This window comes from Tamandua tetradactyla, chromosome 13, assembly GCF_023851605.1.
Source record: "Tamandua tetradactyla isolate mTamTet1 chromosome 13, mTamTet1.pri, whole genome shotgun sequence".
NCBI classification, from domain to species: Eukaryota; Metazoa; Chordata; class Mammalia; order Pilosa; family Myrmecophagidae; genus Tamandua; species Tamandua tetradactyla.
In genome coordinates this window covers 28,130,511-28,146,870 of record NC_135339.1, presented here as the reverse complement: position 1 = coordinate 28,146,870, position 16,360 = coordinate 28,130,511, and the positions used below count along the sequence as shown (strand labels likewise).

The 16,360-nt window shown below is 40.0% G+C and overlaps 1 pseudogene; it reads left to right on the top strand.

Moving 5' to 3' along the window:
- Positions 1-1,849: 1,849 nt before the first annotated feature.
- Positions 1,850-9,558, top strand: LOC143653356 (PWWP domain-containing protein 2A-like; annotated as a pseudogene).
- The last annotated feature ends 6,802 nt before the right edge of the window (positions 9,559-16,360 follow it).

The following is a 16,360-nucleotide window of genomic DNA, read 5'->3' as shown; positions in this document are numbered from 1 at the left end:
TGATTCCCAACCCATGCACTTCCAAAAAAAAAAAAATCAATAAATGGTGCTGCAATAATGGGATACTCACATGGAAAAAGAATGAAATGTAACCCCTGCCATACAGCATACAAAATATATGTGTGTGTGTGTGTGTGTATAAAATGAAAAAAATTAACAATGAACAATTTATAATGATTACATAAATATCTCTCACTGCAGTATCAAGAAAAATATACTGATTATTTCTTTGTTGTACAGATCTGTGTTCTTCCTGGAGTTTCTAATTGCCATTTTCCCCTCAGTATTTGCCCTTTCATATTCTGAATTATCATACTCACCAACATAATCATCTATTCTATGGACTTCCTTTTTCCACCCCCAGAGACCTCCATTCTGCAGCTCTCACTTCCTACTCCAATCTGGACTGATTATCTCCAGGTCTGATACACAGCTCTCACTGGGACTTTCCCCAGTGCTTTCCTAGGTTAGAGCCACTCTTTCCTGGATCCTCTATCTTCCTTTTTCTTGGTTTATTAAATTGAAAAAAAAAAAAGTAACACATGCTTCTTATAATGAGTAAAGTGTAGAGATATATAAAAAGGTCCCTTTGTACCTTGTGTCTGATTCTCCTTTTATCTACCTTATTGACAGATGAGTAAAACATATGGATTAAAAATAAATAAATAATGGGGGAACAAATGTTAAAATAAATTTAGTAGATTGAAATGCTAATGATCAATGAAGGGAAGGGATAAGGGGTACAGTATGTATGAATTTTTTTCTGTTTTCTTTTTATTTCTTTTTCTGAATTGATGCAAATATTCTCAGAAATGATCATGATAATGAATATACCACTATGTGATGATATTGTGTTATTGATTATATATCAAGAATGGAGTGATCATATGGTAAAAATGTTTGTGTTTGTATGTAATGTTTAATAATAAAAAAAAGTCCCTTTGTTCTCCTATCTTGCACCCCTGACGCAGTCAACGTTAACAGTGTGGTGGGTTGTCTTGTCTTTGTCTGTGCTCAAATACATATAAGCAAACATATTAACACTTGGCTTCCTTTTATTCTTCTCTCACAAAAATGAAATCATATCATCCATTTTGCTCTGCAATTTGCTTTTTTCCCCTACTTAATAATTTATCACAGACCTTTCTTCACATCAATACATATTGATGTAACAATATTGAAATACTATCAAAACAACTAAAATTTCCCCCTTTTAACCACATTCATAGCTGCTTATGTTCCCACAACATGACTATACCTTATCCATTCAACTATTTCCTATGGTGAATATTCAGATTATTTTCCGTTTTTGTACTGCTACAAGCCAATACACACATTTGTGAAAGAAACCTCATATATTGATGCTCTTATTTTTATAGGATAGATTTCCAAAACTGGGATTATTGAAATAAAGGACATGCATGTGTTATGTAAACCTTTTATTGAAGTATAACATACATGCCAAAAAGCGTACACACTCTAAATGTACAGTTCAATAAATTTTCACAAATAGAACACAAAAGTATGACCAGTACCCATATCAAGAAAAGGACATGGCCAGCACTCCAGAAGCCTGTCTTGTATTCCCTTTGGGTCAAGAATCCCTTCCCAAGAGCAACCTCTATCCCCACCTCTAACAGGATACTTCAGGCATCTTTTTAATTTTAAGATATTGCCACATTGCTCTGCCCAAGAATTGTAGCAATTCATTTTCCCACAAGTAATGTAAGAAAGCATCTGTTTCCCCACATTCTAACACTAGATATTGTTACTTTGTATAATTTTTGCTAATCTGAGAGGTGATAGTATCTCATGGTTATTTCAATTTGTACTTCCTGACTAACCCATGATGTTGGACATCGTGGTGCGAACACCTTATTTTATAGATGAGGAAACCAACACCCAGACAGGAGCACTGAACTTGCCCAAGGACACTTTGGCATCTACTTTATTTCTGTGGTTTGCAGGGTATTGTAGGGCTCAGTAAGGAACTACAGATCACTCCCCCATTTTTTTTTTTATTATTTATTCAACGTGGCATAAGAGTCTGAAAGTGAATAGAAGAATTAACATGATTTTAAAAAGAATTTTTTTTTTTTTAAGTGAGGAGGCATTGTCTAAAACACTAAGAAAGAAGATGGTCAATATACATATCAGTAAGTATACTGGTCTGATAATGTCAATACTGCAGGGTGTTGAAAATAGATGGTAATTCATACTTTAAAACTTTAACTTATGTGTGAGACTAAAGCAAAAAATGTTTATTTGTTACAAAATTTATATTTTGACTAGTGCATTTCCTAATATAACTTATGTAGATAGTTTGATTGAACGCCATCAGTACTTGGAATCTCAGGTAGGACATGAGATTTTGCTGGTTTGTCCAGAGTGATGCCTTGATGAATCCCACAGTGATTCGATCAGTGACTGGAAAAGTATCTGCAAAGCCCCCTTCGGGGAATGGTGAGAACAGGGAGAAATTCAACTTCCCCAAGTTGAATTCTTGATATTCTCACAAGCAGTGTGGACAACCAAAGCTATAGGCTGAGTCCCCAGTCTTGGGGTTTGTTCATATGAGACTTAACCCCGCAAAGGATAGGTCAAGTCTACTTAAAATTTGGGCCTAAGAGTCACCCCCAAGAGAGCCTCTTTTGTTGCTCAGATGTGGCCTCTCTCTCCAGCCAACACAACGAGCAGTCTCACCACCCTACCCCTCTCTACGTGGGACATGACTCCCAGGGGTGTGGACCTTCCTGGCAACCTGGGACTGAGATCTTGGAATGAGCTGAGACTCAGCGTCAAGGGAGAAAACCTTCTCGACCAAAAGGGAGAAGAGGGAAATGAGACAAAGTGTCAGTGGCTGAGAGATTCCAAACAGAGTCGAGAGGTTATCCTGGAGGTTATTCTTATGCATCAAGGAGATATCCTCTTGTTATTCAAGATGTAATGGAGAGGCTGGAGGGAACTGCCTGAAAATATAGAGCTTTGTTCCGATAGCCATGTTTCTTGAGGATGATTGAATAATGATACAGCTGTCACAATGTGACTGTGTGATTGTGAAAACCTTGTGTCTGATGCTCCTTTTATCTACCATATCAACAGATGTGAAAACCTTGTGTCTGATGCTTCTTTTATCTATCTTATGAACGTCTGGAATAAAAATAAATAATAGGGGGAACAAATGTTAAAATAAATTTAGTTTGACATGCTAGTGATAAATGAAAGCGAGGGGTAAGGGGTATGGTATGTATAATCTTTTTTTTTCTGTTATCGTTTTCTTTCTTTTTCTGTTTGTTTATTTCTTTTTCTAAATCAATGCAAATGTTCTAAGAAATGATGAATATGCATCTATGTGATGATATTGAGAATTGCTGATTGTATATGTAGAATGGAATGATATGTTAATATTTTTGTTTGTTAATTTTTTTTAATTAATAAATTAAAAAAAAAAGTATTTGCAAAGTCCCTTTGGGGGAATGGTGAGAAAGGGGGAAAATTCAACTTTCCCAAGTGGAGAATTCCTGATATTCTCACAAGCACTGGGAACAATCAAAGCAATAGGCTGAGCCCCCAATCTTGGGATTTGTTCATATGAAACTTATCTCCTCAAAGGACAGGCTAAGCTTACTTAAAATTAGGCCTAAGAGTCAACCCCAAGAGAACATCTTTTGTTGCTCAGATGTGGCCTCTCTCTCTCAGCCAACATGACAAGCAAACTCATTGCCCTTCTCCTCTCTATATGGGACATGACTCCCAGGGGTATGGACCTTCCTGGCAATGTGGGACAGAAATGCTAGAATGAGCTGGGACTCAGCATCAAGGGATTGAGAAAACCTTCTCGACTGAAAGGTGGAAGAGTGAAATGAGACAAAATAAAGTGTCAATGTCTGAGAGATTCCAAACAGAGTCGAGAGGTTATCCTGGAGGTTATTCTTATGCATTAACTAGATATCACCTTTTTAGTTAAGGTATAATGGAGAGGCTGGAGGCAATTGCCTGAAAATGTAGAGCTGTGTTCCAGTAGTCATGTTTCTTGAAGATGATTGTGTATAATGATACAGCTTTCAAAATGGTATTGTGTGATTGTGAAAATTTTGTGTCTGATGCTTCTTTTATCTATCTTATGGACAGATGAGTAAAACATATGGATTAAAAATAAATAATAGGGGAAACATGTTAAAATAAATTTAGTAGATTGAAATGCTAGTGATCAATAAAGGGAGTGGTAAGGGGTATGGTATGTATGAATTTTTTGTTTTCTTTTTACTTTTTTTTCTGAATTGATGCAAATACTCTAAGAAATGATCATGATGATGAATATACAACTATGTGATAATATTATGAATTATTATATATGTAAAATGGAATGATCATATGGTAAGAATGTTTGTGTTTGTATGTTGGTATGATTAATAAATAAAATAAATTAAAAAAAAAATCTCTACTGAGAGCCTGGAGGCTGCAGAGAATAGTGGAAACATCTCTGGACTCAGTCAGGAGTGTCACTTGCCCTCTATTTCAGAGCTTCAGTTTTCTTTTCTAAGGAGATGGGTTGGGAGGCACTAAGTGTATTGGATGCCCTGCTTGGGAAACATACAAGCCCACAATCTAGTGGGGAAGCAGGATATACAATTGTACTCATACATCTGAAGCAAGTGACAATGTTAGATAGTAGTCGTCTCCACTCAAATGGTGAGGCTGAGAGATGGAGGTCACCTGGAAAATGCGGGGCTACAATAGGCAGATAGAAGAGCATTGGATTTTTGCTGGGTCAGTTTTAGCACCAAATGTCCAGAGTGGAAAATGAGAAAAGCAACCCTGGTTGAAGAAGATACTGAAAGATCCAATTATCAAGTTATGAGGCTGAAAAGGTTGGGGAGGCCAGAGAGATTGTTCATGAAGGATCTGAATTCTAGGTGAGGACTATGGGCTTGTCCTGCAGATAAGTGGAGTCACTGGTAGTGCTTAACAGGGCAGTGTAAAGAGGCAACTGGTTTCAGTTTTCCATTTGCTGCTGTAACAAATCTATACAAACTTGATGGCCTAAAAGAACACCAACTGATTATTCTACAGTTCTGTAGATTAGAGATCTAACACAGGTATCATTGACTAAAATCAACATGTTTGCAGGGCTGCATTTCTTCTAAAGTCTCTGAATTTCCTTGTCTTTTCTAGGTTCTGGAGGCTGTCCACATTCCTTGACTTGGGGCCCCTTTCCTCCATCTTCAAAGCCGGCAAAGGCTAGTCTAGTCCTTCTCATACTTCATCACTTTGACCTTTTCTTCTGACCCCCTCTTCCACATTAAAGGGCTCTTGTGATTACTGGACCCACTTTGGATATTCCAGGATAATCTCCCTTTTTAAAAGTCAGCTGATTAGCGACCTTAATTCCATCTAAAACTTTAATTTCCCTTTACCAGATAAGACAACATGTTCACAGGACATGGGGGTTAGGACATAAACATCTTTGGAAGGTGTTGTTCTGCTTGCCACACTGTGTTAGTAGGGACTCTATGTAAGTAAAAAAAGGATACGGAGTGGCTTAAAAAAATCAATTATAGCCAATGAGAGTTGGGTGTGAGAAAAGTTCATTCTGGGTCATGATGAGTTTGAGTTGACGATGGGTCACCCAGATAGATTAGCCAGCCTGGAGCCCTGGAGTTAGGTCTCTATCAAGAGTTGTACATGGTAGATTCAGAGGAGGAAGTGGAACATACAAGGCCAAGAAAGCCATCTCTGTGAGGGCAGAAACTGTGTCATAGAACTCTAGGTCTTAGAATAGCGCCTGACACAAAGTAGTGCTCAGTAAATGTCGAATACACCTTGGGGGGAAAATCCACTCTTCAGGAGTGAAAGAGGAAATGGAACCAGGGAAAGGGAAGAAAAAGTATTCCTGGACATGGAGAGGAAGGAATGGGCATGAGGCAAAGCTGTCTTGGGACTAACTGGGATGCCAGTCTCTGGAATTATTTGTTTTTAATCAACAAGGGAGTACTTCCTGAAACTTTTGCTTGAGACACCACATTTTAAATTGAGACCGTTTAACCAGTGCTGTCAGTTTGGCTCAAGACCTGGACAGAGAGACTACAGAGAGGGGTCCTCACTGTATGTGGGTCCTTTAGGAGTCATTTCCCACTCGGTTGCTCATTTGCAGAGATTGTTACCCTTATGTTGTTTTATTTCATGTTGCAGCAGGGAGAAAAGGTGTATTTTCATGTGATTCTTGATGTTGGGATTTACAGTAGAAGATTCTCGACACTCTCGCCCTTCTTTACTGTGTCACAGTGAGGAGGAGTAACAGGACAAACTCCCACAGCTCTTCCCCATCTGCATCTGTCCCTAACATGGATGTGAAGGGGATGCACAGGACAGGCAAACCTTCCTCTCTTCCCTTCCCTTGGTCTATGAACTCCTTCTCCAGGGTTTGTGTGCATGGCCATTGTAAGCAGTAACTCATGTGTCCCCATAATTCTTCCATTAGGTCTGGAATGGACATTTTTAAAATCAGTATCATTCCAACAAATCCATTATTTCTTCATCTTAAATTTTATTTCAGGTGGTTTAGGGCAGTGTCAATGACAGTGTCAATGGTCTGACCCTCCACCTCTAATGGAAAACCATTAGATCACGGAGATCTGGGAACCTATCAAGATCTTAGCCATTAATTCTTAGGGATACAATTCCCTTTTACATGTGCTTTTGCTATAAGCTCTTTGTCTGCTTGTTTAACCTTTTACAACATGACATCTCTGCTGAGGGCCTTTTGGCAATCTGCAAGGCTTTCTTGGATGGATATTGCTGCTGGCCTGATCCTTCCTTTAGGAGGCCAAAGGACACAGACACAGGCCACTGGAGCTGGCCCTCCTTGGGGGGGAATTTAGTTTCCCCTCAGCTGCCCTCAAAGTGGTGCCCCAAAGTGACCCCATCACTAGGCCATCTAGAGAGAGGCCGCTGTCACATGTGACTTTTGGCACCTGTGCCAGAAGGGATGGATCATGAGGATGTGTCCCTGCCTCCACGCTGCCTCTGGCCTGATGGAATCCATTTACCTAGTTGGCAAAGAAGCTCTGCTGGCTCCCTACACACTGGGGAATGAATCCGGATGCCCTGCGCCCCTTCAGACTCTGCTGCCAGGGGCCCCATGTAGACCTGCCCAGACTTCCCATGGGCCAAACACTGTGCGAAGCACTCATGTACACTCCCTTATTTAACCCAACAACTTGATGAAGTACCTTCACGGATGCTCAAGTCACAAAGCTAGCGAGTGCCGGAGATGGGCTTTGAGCCCAGTTTGGACTCCCAGGCCCTGGTGTTTAACCACTACTGCATACTGCCTTGCAACTGTTTATGGTGTCTGGATTTGACCACAAGGATAATCTAGGGTTTGGTCAATCAAACTGTTAGGGACAAACAACCCGGATCCACGTGTCCTGGTCGGGTGGGCGGCAGCCCTGTGGCTGAGCCCGGGTATCTTACTGGTTCCATGTCAGCTCCGCTTTCCCGGCTCGTGAAAATCAGGGTCTCAGCCATCCAGGCTTGAAGTGCCTACTTAGATCACTAGGATTTTCTGCCTTACCCAGGCGGTAACCGGTTTTTAATTCGTCATTTCTGTTTAAAAATGTAGTGAGGGCAGCGCGCCTCGGAGGAGGGAGACGCCAGAGCGAACATGGCGGCTGCGGCTGAGAGGCGGCAGCGACGGCCGCGTCCCCGGGGAGAGGGCGCGGGTGAGGCCGGGCCGGAGCTGGACCCGGTTCCCGGCAGCGAGGCCGGCGCAGGCGCCCTCCTCCGCTGGCGCCTCCGTGCAGGACGGCGAGGCTGGTGGGCAGCAATCCGCTCCTCAGGCCGGAGGCGGCGTGGCCGCAGCTGAAGCTGAAGCTGAGGAGACGCCGCCGGTTGGGCTTGCGGGGCCGCGTGGGCCGCGCCTCAGGAAGGGCCCGACCCTCCCCCTCCTCCGGCGCCGCCGCCCCGCGGGCGGGACTCGGCGGGGTCGCCTTGCAGCCGCCGCTCGGAGGCGCGTCACGGGGAGAAGCTCTTCTCCCGGATCCTCAGGGATGCGAGAGAGACCCTGAAACGCGTGGGGCACTAGCTCTGCTTCTGGTGGGAAAAATAAACAGCCGTTCTGGTGAAGCAGTTTGAGAAAAAAATACAGGGAAGAATCCGCTTCTGCAGTGAATGTTATTAAACTACCAACTAGGCAAGTCCTGCATGACAAATGTAAAAACAGTGTTGTTGCTGGGGGGAAAAAAAAGAAATTAGGTAAAGTTAGTAGTGCAAACGACTCTTCTAAATATGAAGATAAGAAACTTGTACAAAAAGCTTGAAACTAACCCTAAAGTGGATGGGAAAAACCAAAATGAAAGCCAGAAAAGAAATTCTGTGGTTAAGGTTTCTGCCCATAGCAGAGGCAGGGTAATTAAAGTTTCTGCCGAACAAAATACATCAAATGCTCAGTTAAGACGAAAAATGTGCTCCAGAGTAAGAACATGAATGATGTAAAAGCTCGGGAAGTGTTGAAAATAGCCAAAGAAAAGAAACAACAGAAAACTTTGCTTCCAAAAATGCATATTCAAAAGTCCATTTCACACATTGATATCAGAATTGTATCCACCCCAGGTTCATTTAAAACCACAAACGCACAGGAATGAAGGCAATGACTTCTCTGAAGACAGGACTTGAGAAAATGCAGAGTGGCGAGATGGCACCCAAGCTCCGGTTTCACTGCACCTCTATCTGCTCAGCAGGTGATGCCTTTTCAGAAAATCACAGACCGTGGAAAGGCCCGGAAGAGACCAGCAGTGAGGTAGTGTGCTGGGGAGCAGGATGAGCCCCCGACATTGGGCAAAAAGGGCAGCAAAAGCCTTATCTCTGTTTGCGAGACCCTAAATCAAAAGAAATCTGACTCTCCCAGGGCATCAGTTTGTAGCAATTGTAGCGCAGGTGACTTGAAATCTTCCAACTCTGAGCTTAGTTCTGAAAGCTTTGATTTTCGGCTTCAGGCAGTGTGTGTGCACCTTTCACCTTCTCTACTTCCTTCTTTTCAAAGGAAGAGAATGAACTCATAGTTCCTTGAAAATGAAAGTCTTTTTTCGAAAACACTTCTAAATGTGTCACACCGGTTGTCAGGACCATATGTGTAGGGGACATTGTTTGGGCCACGATCTATGGCTTCCTTGGTGCCCAGCACGTATTCTTACTATAACTGTGAGCCAGAGAGATAATGGCCTTTCAGTCTGACAGGAGGTCTGTATTTCTTTTTTTTTTTTTTTTTTTTGCATGGACAGGGACCGGGAATCGAACCAGGTCTCCGGCATGGCAGGCGAGAACAATGCCTGCTGAGCCACTGTGAGTGGCCCACCCTGGAGGTCTATATTTCATGGTTCTGGTCTCCAACAAAATCTTTCCTTGCCCTTTTGCACCTCTCTGCCTTTTTAGAAAATATCCAGTCAGGCTTTAATAAGAAGAGAAACATCCTGTGTCGCAAAGTTATCGCAGGCAGCCTAGGGTGCCAAGCAGCTGACCCCTGAAGTGAAGGCTCTGTTGAAATAGTTTGAAACATGAACATGGAAAGTAGTAAGGTAGGCAAGGAAATTGGAAAGGTGCTGCAGATTTTCTGGTCTGGTTAGGAATAACTTCTACAAATTGTTTGGCCAAATTGGAGAGAGAAATTATACTCAGTTGGCTGTTTGTTTTTAACTTAATCTTACAGCCATTTTTGACTGAAAAGCTTATTGAACATGCAATCAAATTTTGTCTTAATGAAATGAGATATTTTCAAAAATATTTTTATTGACAAATCTTCACACACATACATCCCATACATGGTGTACAATCAGTGGCTCACAATATCATCAAATAGATGTGTATTCATCACCATGATCATTTTTTTTAAAACGTTTGCATCACTCCAGAAAAAGAAATAAAAAGAAAAAAGAAAAACCTCATACATATCACATCCCTTACCCATCCCTCTCATTGATCATTAGTATTTCCATCTACCCAATTTATTTTACCCTTTGTCCCCATTATTATTTATTTATTTTTTATCCATACTTTTTTACTCATCTGTCCATACCCTGGATAAAAGGAGCATCAGACACAGGGTTTTCACAATCACAGTCACCTTGGAAGTTATATCTTTATACAATTGTCTTCAAGAATCAAAGCTAGGCTAAACTCCCACAGTGGCGTTGCTTCCAGCTGCGTGCCCAGGCAAGCTCTGGTTGAACTGTTCCCTTCCAGAAAGGGGCCCCCACCTGGTCAGGGGACTGGGGGCGTGATGAGGGGCCGATGGAGGCGGGGGAGTGAAGTACCAAGAGGATAGGTGAGATCCAAGGAGACACCTCCAGCGCGAGATGACTGTCCCAGCCCGCGGGCGCATGTGGAAAGATGACTCCTCCCCAAAATGAGCTCCTCCTGATACTGTGGTGTCTAGGAGAGGATGAGGATACCTTTATGAAATTTGTAAGTGAAGCTATCCATCAGTGTACACTTTTAATAGCTGACCCTAGTGGCAATCCATGTTCCCCCCGGACTATACAGATACTACTGGAGTATCAGTTAGGGAGATGGGTGCCACGTCTTTGTCAACCACGAGATCTATATGGTGTCTCTTCTTCTGGACCACTGAGCCCAACACACTGGCCATATCACTGTGAGGTCATTGATGAAAAACCCAACGTATTGATTGGACTCCTTATCCTGAGCCAGTGTATACTCCAGCAGGCCTAGAGATGGCACCCTGTCATCTAAACTCCAAGGAAGGCACTGTAGTTTATCTAGCAGATGATCACATTCATGCCTTCAGATGTTTTTTTTTTTCATGCCTGTTTAACGCACTTCTTGGGATTGCCATCTTTAAAAGAGAGGAAAATACCCTACATTGAAAATAACATCTAAAATTGTAACAATAATCAAACATAGACGTTTCAGCCTATATCCTAAACTGTACTACCTCTGAAGCACCAACATGAGGAAGTATGGGACTCTTGCATAATTTTGCTATCAGTATTCTATATCCAAGAGCATTTTCATATACTAGAGATGATTTCCAGAGAGTATCTGTAGAGTATTTTATTTAAAGAATTGACAAAACAAACAAAAAAAATAAAAAATGCTTCCTGTAAGAAATTCTAGAAATCATATACCCATGTGTGTATTCTTAAACAACAGGAGTGAGAGAAGCACCTCTGAAATGTGATTTTACATATTTACATGGCTAACCTGACTTAGAACTTCCAAACCTAGTTTGTATGAGATCTGACAAAAAATTAAAATAGATGAATCGAGGCAAATCAAGTCAAGAGTGTTATGAGGAGTTAGAAGGAATGCTGAACTAGACTAATTTAAGAGTTTAGTGAAAACTTATAAAAGGTGGACAGAGTTAAGGGAACTAAGAAGAGATGGTAGAGCAACATAGCACCATAACAGAGCAGAATCATTATGTCTTCTAGACATAATGAGGGCCTGTAACTGTAGGAGGGCAGCTCGCAAACATCTATGGCTTTTAGTAAAGGAGCGTAAATAATTGCCAACCCATGGCATTGAAATGAGGGAACCAGAGGAATAAATAACCCAGTCTCCCTCTCCTTCCAACCTCATGGGTTCTACCAGTGCCTCCCATTGTCCAGAGCCAGAGAGCAAGACCATGAAAGACCATAAGGATCAACCTCCTAAGGCACATTTTATAGTGTTGAGAAGATTAGGGGATAGACTAGAGGTAGAAACACACCGTCCAGCTCAGTCAGAATCACTTAATTTTATCTTTAAGCCATACTTAATATAAAATTGTGAGCCTGACAGTGGGTTTAAAGGAAGGCTATGAAAACAATGTTAAAGTATTAAAAATTCTATAATATCTGATTTTCTATCAGTATATGAAAGATTATTGGAAATAGTAATCAATCACTTTCTGATTTTACAAATGACACAAACAGAAAAAGACAAATTTCGGTAGGTAAGATGTAAATTAAATAAAAGTGAAAATTGAATGTTCATATTCAATTGAACTGGATTGGATAGAATTGGATACTGAAGCATGTGACATTCTATGTGACAAAATTATTTTTCATTTTGATTAAATTGAGTAAAAATTATATATAGTGAAATACACAGATCATTAATGCACAATTTGATGAGTTTTGTTTTCACAGACAAAGAAGCCCTGAAAGAATTTGTCAACAAGAGACCAGCCCTACAAGAAATACTAAAAAGAGTTCTGCAGGCTGAAAAAAAAAAAAGAGGAGAGAGAGGTCTGGAGAGGGCACAGAATTGAAGAGTACCACTAAGGGTAATTTAAATAATACAAAGAGAAAGAGGGAAAAGACTATATAGAGCTGACAAATAAAATGAAAAGGATAAGATGGTAGAATCAAGAAATACCTCTTCAGTAATAACTTTGAATGTTAACGGACTAAATTTACCAATTAAAGGATAAAGATTGGCAGAGTAGATTAAGAAACATAATCCAGCTATATGCTGCTTACAAGAGACTCATCTTAGACACAGGGATACAAATAGATTGATAGCAAAAGGATGGAAAAAGATTTTCCACACAAGTTGTAACCAAAAGAAAGCAGGAGTAGCTATATTATATTGGACAAAACAGACTTTAAATGTAAAGACATCATAAGAGACAAAGAAAGACACTATATACTAATTAAAGGGTCAATTCACCAAGAAGTTATAACAATCTTAAATGTTTATGCTCCCAATCAAGGAGCTCCAGAGTACATGAGACAGACATTGGCAAAACTGAAGGGAGCGATAAATGTTTCAACAATAATAGTAGGATACTTCAATACACCACTCTCCTCTGTAGATAGAACAACCAGACAGAAGATCAGCAAGGAAATAGAGAAGTTAAATAACTTGATTGTTAGGTGGGGGAAATGGGGAAGGGCACTGCAACTGGACCTGCGGAGGCTATGTCACCCCTCCCAACCTGACTTCCAGAACTAATGAACTGCCCCTTCCGGACGTCACCTGACCTCCATCCTTAAAAGCTGCCCGCACCAAAGCCTGCGTGCGCACTCACCTCCCTCCATCTTGGGTTTGGTGAGCTCTGCCCGGGAGTGCAGAAATAACCCCACACACACACTTTAAATTTCCTGGTCTACCTTTCTTCTTTCTCACCCTTTCGCCTGCTAAACCTTTCATTGATAAATGAATTAGATGTAACAGACATATACAGGTCATTGCACCCCAAAGCACAAGGTTATACATTCTTCTCTAGTGCTCATGGAGCATTCTCCAGGATAGATCATATGCTGGGGCACAAAACAGGTCTTTATAAATTTAAAAATATTGAAATTATTTACAGCACTTCCTCTGATCACAATGGGGCGAAGCAGGATCTCAGTAACCACTAAAGAATGAGAACATTCACAAATATATGGAGATTAAATAGCACACTCTTAAACAACCAGTGGGTCAAAGAGGAAATTGCTAGCGAAATCAGTAGCTATCTGGAGATGAATGAAAATGAAAATACAACTTATCAGAATTTACAGGATGCGACAAAGGCTGTGCTGAGAGGGAAATTTATTGCCATAGATGCCTATATTAAAAAACAAGAAAGGGCAAAAATCAAGGACTTAATAGCACACCTGGAGGAACTTGAGAAAGAACAGCTAACTAACCCCAAAGCAAATAGGAGAAGAGAAATAACAAAGATTAAAGCAGAGATTGATTCTTTCTATTGTTCTTTTGATTGGTAGAACAAAAGAACAATAGAAAGAATCAATAAAACCAATAGTTGGTTCTTTGAGAAAGTCAATAAAATTGATGGGCCCCTAGCAAGACTGACAAAGAAAAAGAGAGATGCAAATAAACAAAATCAGAAATGAAATGTGGTGCCTTACCACAGACCATGAAGAAATAAAATAAATCATAAGAGGATACCTTGAACAACTATACGCCAACAAACTAGACAACTTAGATGAAATGGACAAATTCCTGGAGACACACAAACAAGGTACACTGACTAAGGAAGAAATAGAAGATCTCAGGAAACCAATCACAAGTAAAGAGAGTCAGTCATCAAAAATCTTCCTAAGAAGAAAAGCCCGGGCCAGTTTGCTTCACTGGGGAATTTTATCAAACCTCCTGGAAAGAACTAACACCAATCCTGCTCAAACTTTTCCAAAAAATTGAGGAAAAAGGAACTCTACCTAACTCATGTTATGAAGCTAATATTATTTTAATACCAAAACTGGGTAAAGATGCTATAAGAAAGGAAAACTACAGGCCAATCTCCCTGATGAACAAAAATGCAAAAATTCTCAATAAAATATTAGCAAATCAAATCCAACAGCACATTGAAAGAATTATACACCATGACCAAGTGTGGTTTATACCAGAAATGCAAGGGTGGTTCAACGCAAGAAAATCAGTTAATGTAATACAGCACATTAACAAATCAAAAGGGAAAAATCACATGATCATCTCGATGCTGAAAAAGCATTTGACAAAATTCAGCATCCTTTTCTGATAAAAATACTCCAAAAGATAGGAATCAAAGGTAACTAACTCAATATGATCAAGGGAATATATGAAAAACTGATAGCTAGAATCATAGTCAATGGAGAGAGACTGAAAGCCTCCCCCCTAAGATGAGGTACAAGACAAGGATGCCCACTGTCACCACTATTATTCAACATTGTGCTAGAAGTTCTAGCTAGAGCAATCAGGCAGAACAAAGAAATAAAAGACATCCAAATTGGAAAGGAAGAAGTAAAACTCTCATCATTTGCAGGTGATATGATGCTATACTTGGAAGATCCTGAGAAATCTACAGCAAAGTTACTTGAGCTAATCAACAAATTCAGCAAGTGGCAGGATATAAAATTAATGTGCAAAAATCAGTAACATTTCTACACACAAGCAATGACCTAACTGAGGAGTCAGTTAAGGAAAAAATTCCATTGGCCAATGGAATCGAATCGAGAGTGCGGAAATTAACCACCAAATTTATGGTCAACTCATTTTTGACAAGACAACCAAATCCTCTGGGACAAAATAGTCTTTTCAATAATTGGGCATGGAAGAACTGGATATCAATAGCCAAGAGAATGAAAGAGAACCCCTATCTTACACCCTACACAAAATGGAGCTTACAATCTAAGACCCTTTACAATAGGCCCCAACCTGATAACCCACGTTCTTGACTTCAGTTCACCAAGTTTTTGTATTGTAGTTAGTCCATATGATTGAGGCATGATAATATTTGTGTTTTTGTTCCTGACATTTCATTCAACATACAGTTCTTAAGGTTCATACACCTGCTTGCATTCCTCACAACTTCATTACTTATTGTAGCCACTCAGTAGTCCATTGTATATATACACCATAGTTCCCCCTTCCATTCCTCAGGTATTGTACCTTACGTGAGATATTAGCAGTATTTTTCAGTTGAAAAGTCAAAGCATCCTAAGGCATAGAAGCCATAGCCTCAATCAAAAGTGCATTTTTGTAGGGACTTTTAATAGCCATGTTGTATCTACTACTGTGTGTGTGTATACACAAAGACAAAAAAACATATGTGTGTATATATATATATATATATATATGTAATATGAACTATAGCTTGTCACTGTGTGACACAGGTTGCAGATTTTGGATGGCAGTAAATGTTGGTGAACTGGATAGTGTGGATATTCAGTGACTACTTGTTTAGGCTTTTAATTAATGAACACTTAGCCTTTCTATGCACATAATGGCATAAGAGTTTGATACTTAGGTGCTTGACAAACAGATACTTGCTATTCATTTGCAGACAGGGGAAATAATCTAGTATTTGAGATTAAGGTTATTAAGGCTGGATACGTTTAAATCATTACTTTCTATCTTCCAATGGAGATTTAACAAAAACTTTTCAAGTTTCTGGTTTGGGAGTGTATATAGGTTTGTTTTTTTTTTGATATGTAAATAGCTGATTATTAAATTTGGTCAGATTTCTCCTGACTGGCTGTCCTAAATTCTTAGGATATGTCCTAGGAGATTACACTTTGTGAATTAATTGTCATATGTGTAACTGTTGCATTTTAGACTTACCAAATTTGATAGTTTAAGAAAATATTTCCATGTAAGGTATCTATTTGTGGATCAGAAAATATAATTGTGCAATGCTCTGAAATGTAAAAAAAAAAAAAAATTGTAAATAAAATTGATTAAATCACACACATACAAGTGTAGTCTGGTTACTATTTTTTTCCCCTTTTCATTGAAACTTGAAAATAGGTACAGCGCTTAGGTGAGCAAAGTGAAGTCTGAACATCTGTGTGTGTGTGTGTGTGTGTGTGTTTGCATATATGTGTGTGACCAGGACACTTTTGTATGAGTTTGGTGTAGCTTCCTTCACCTG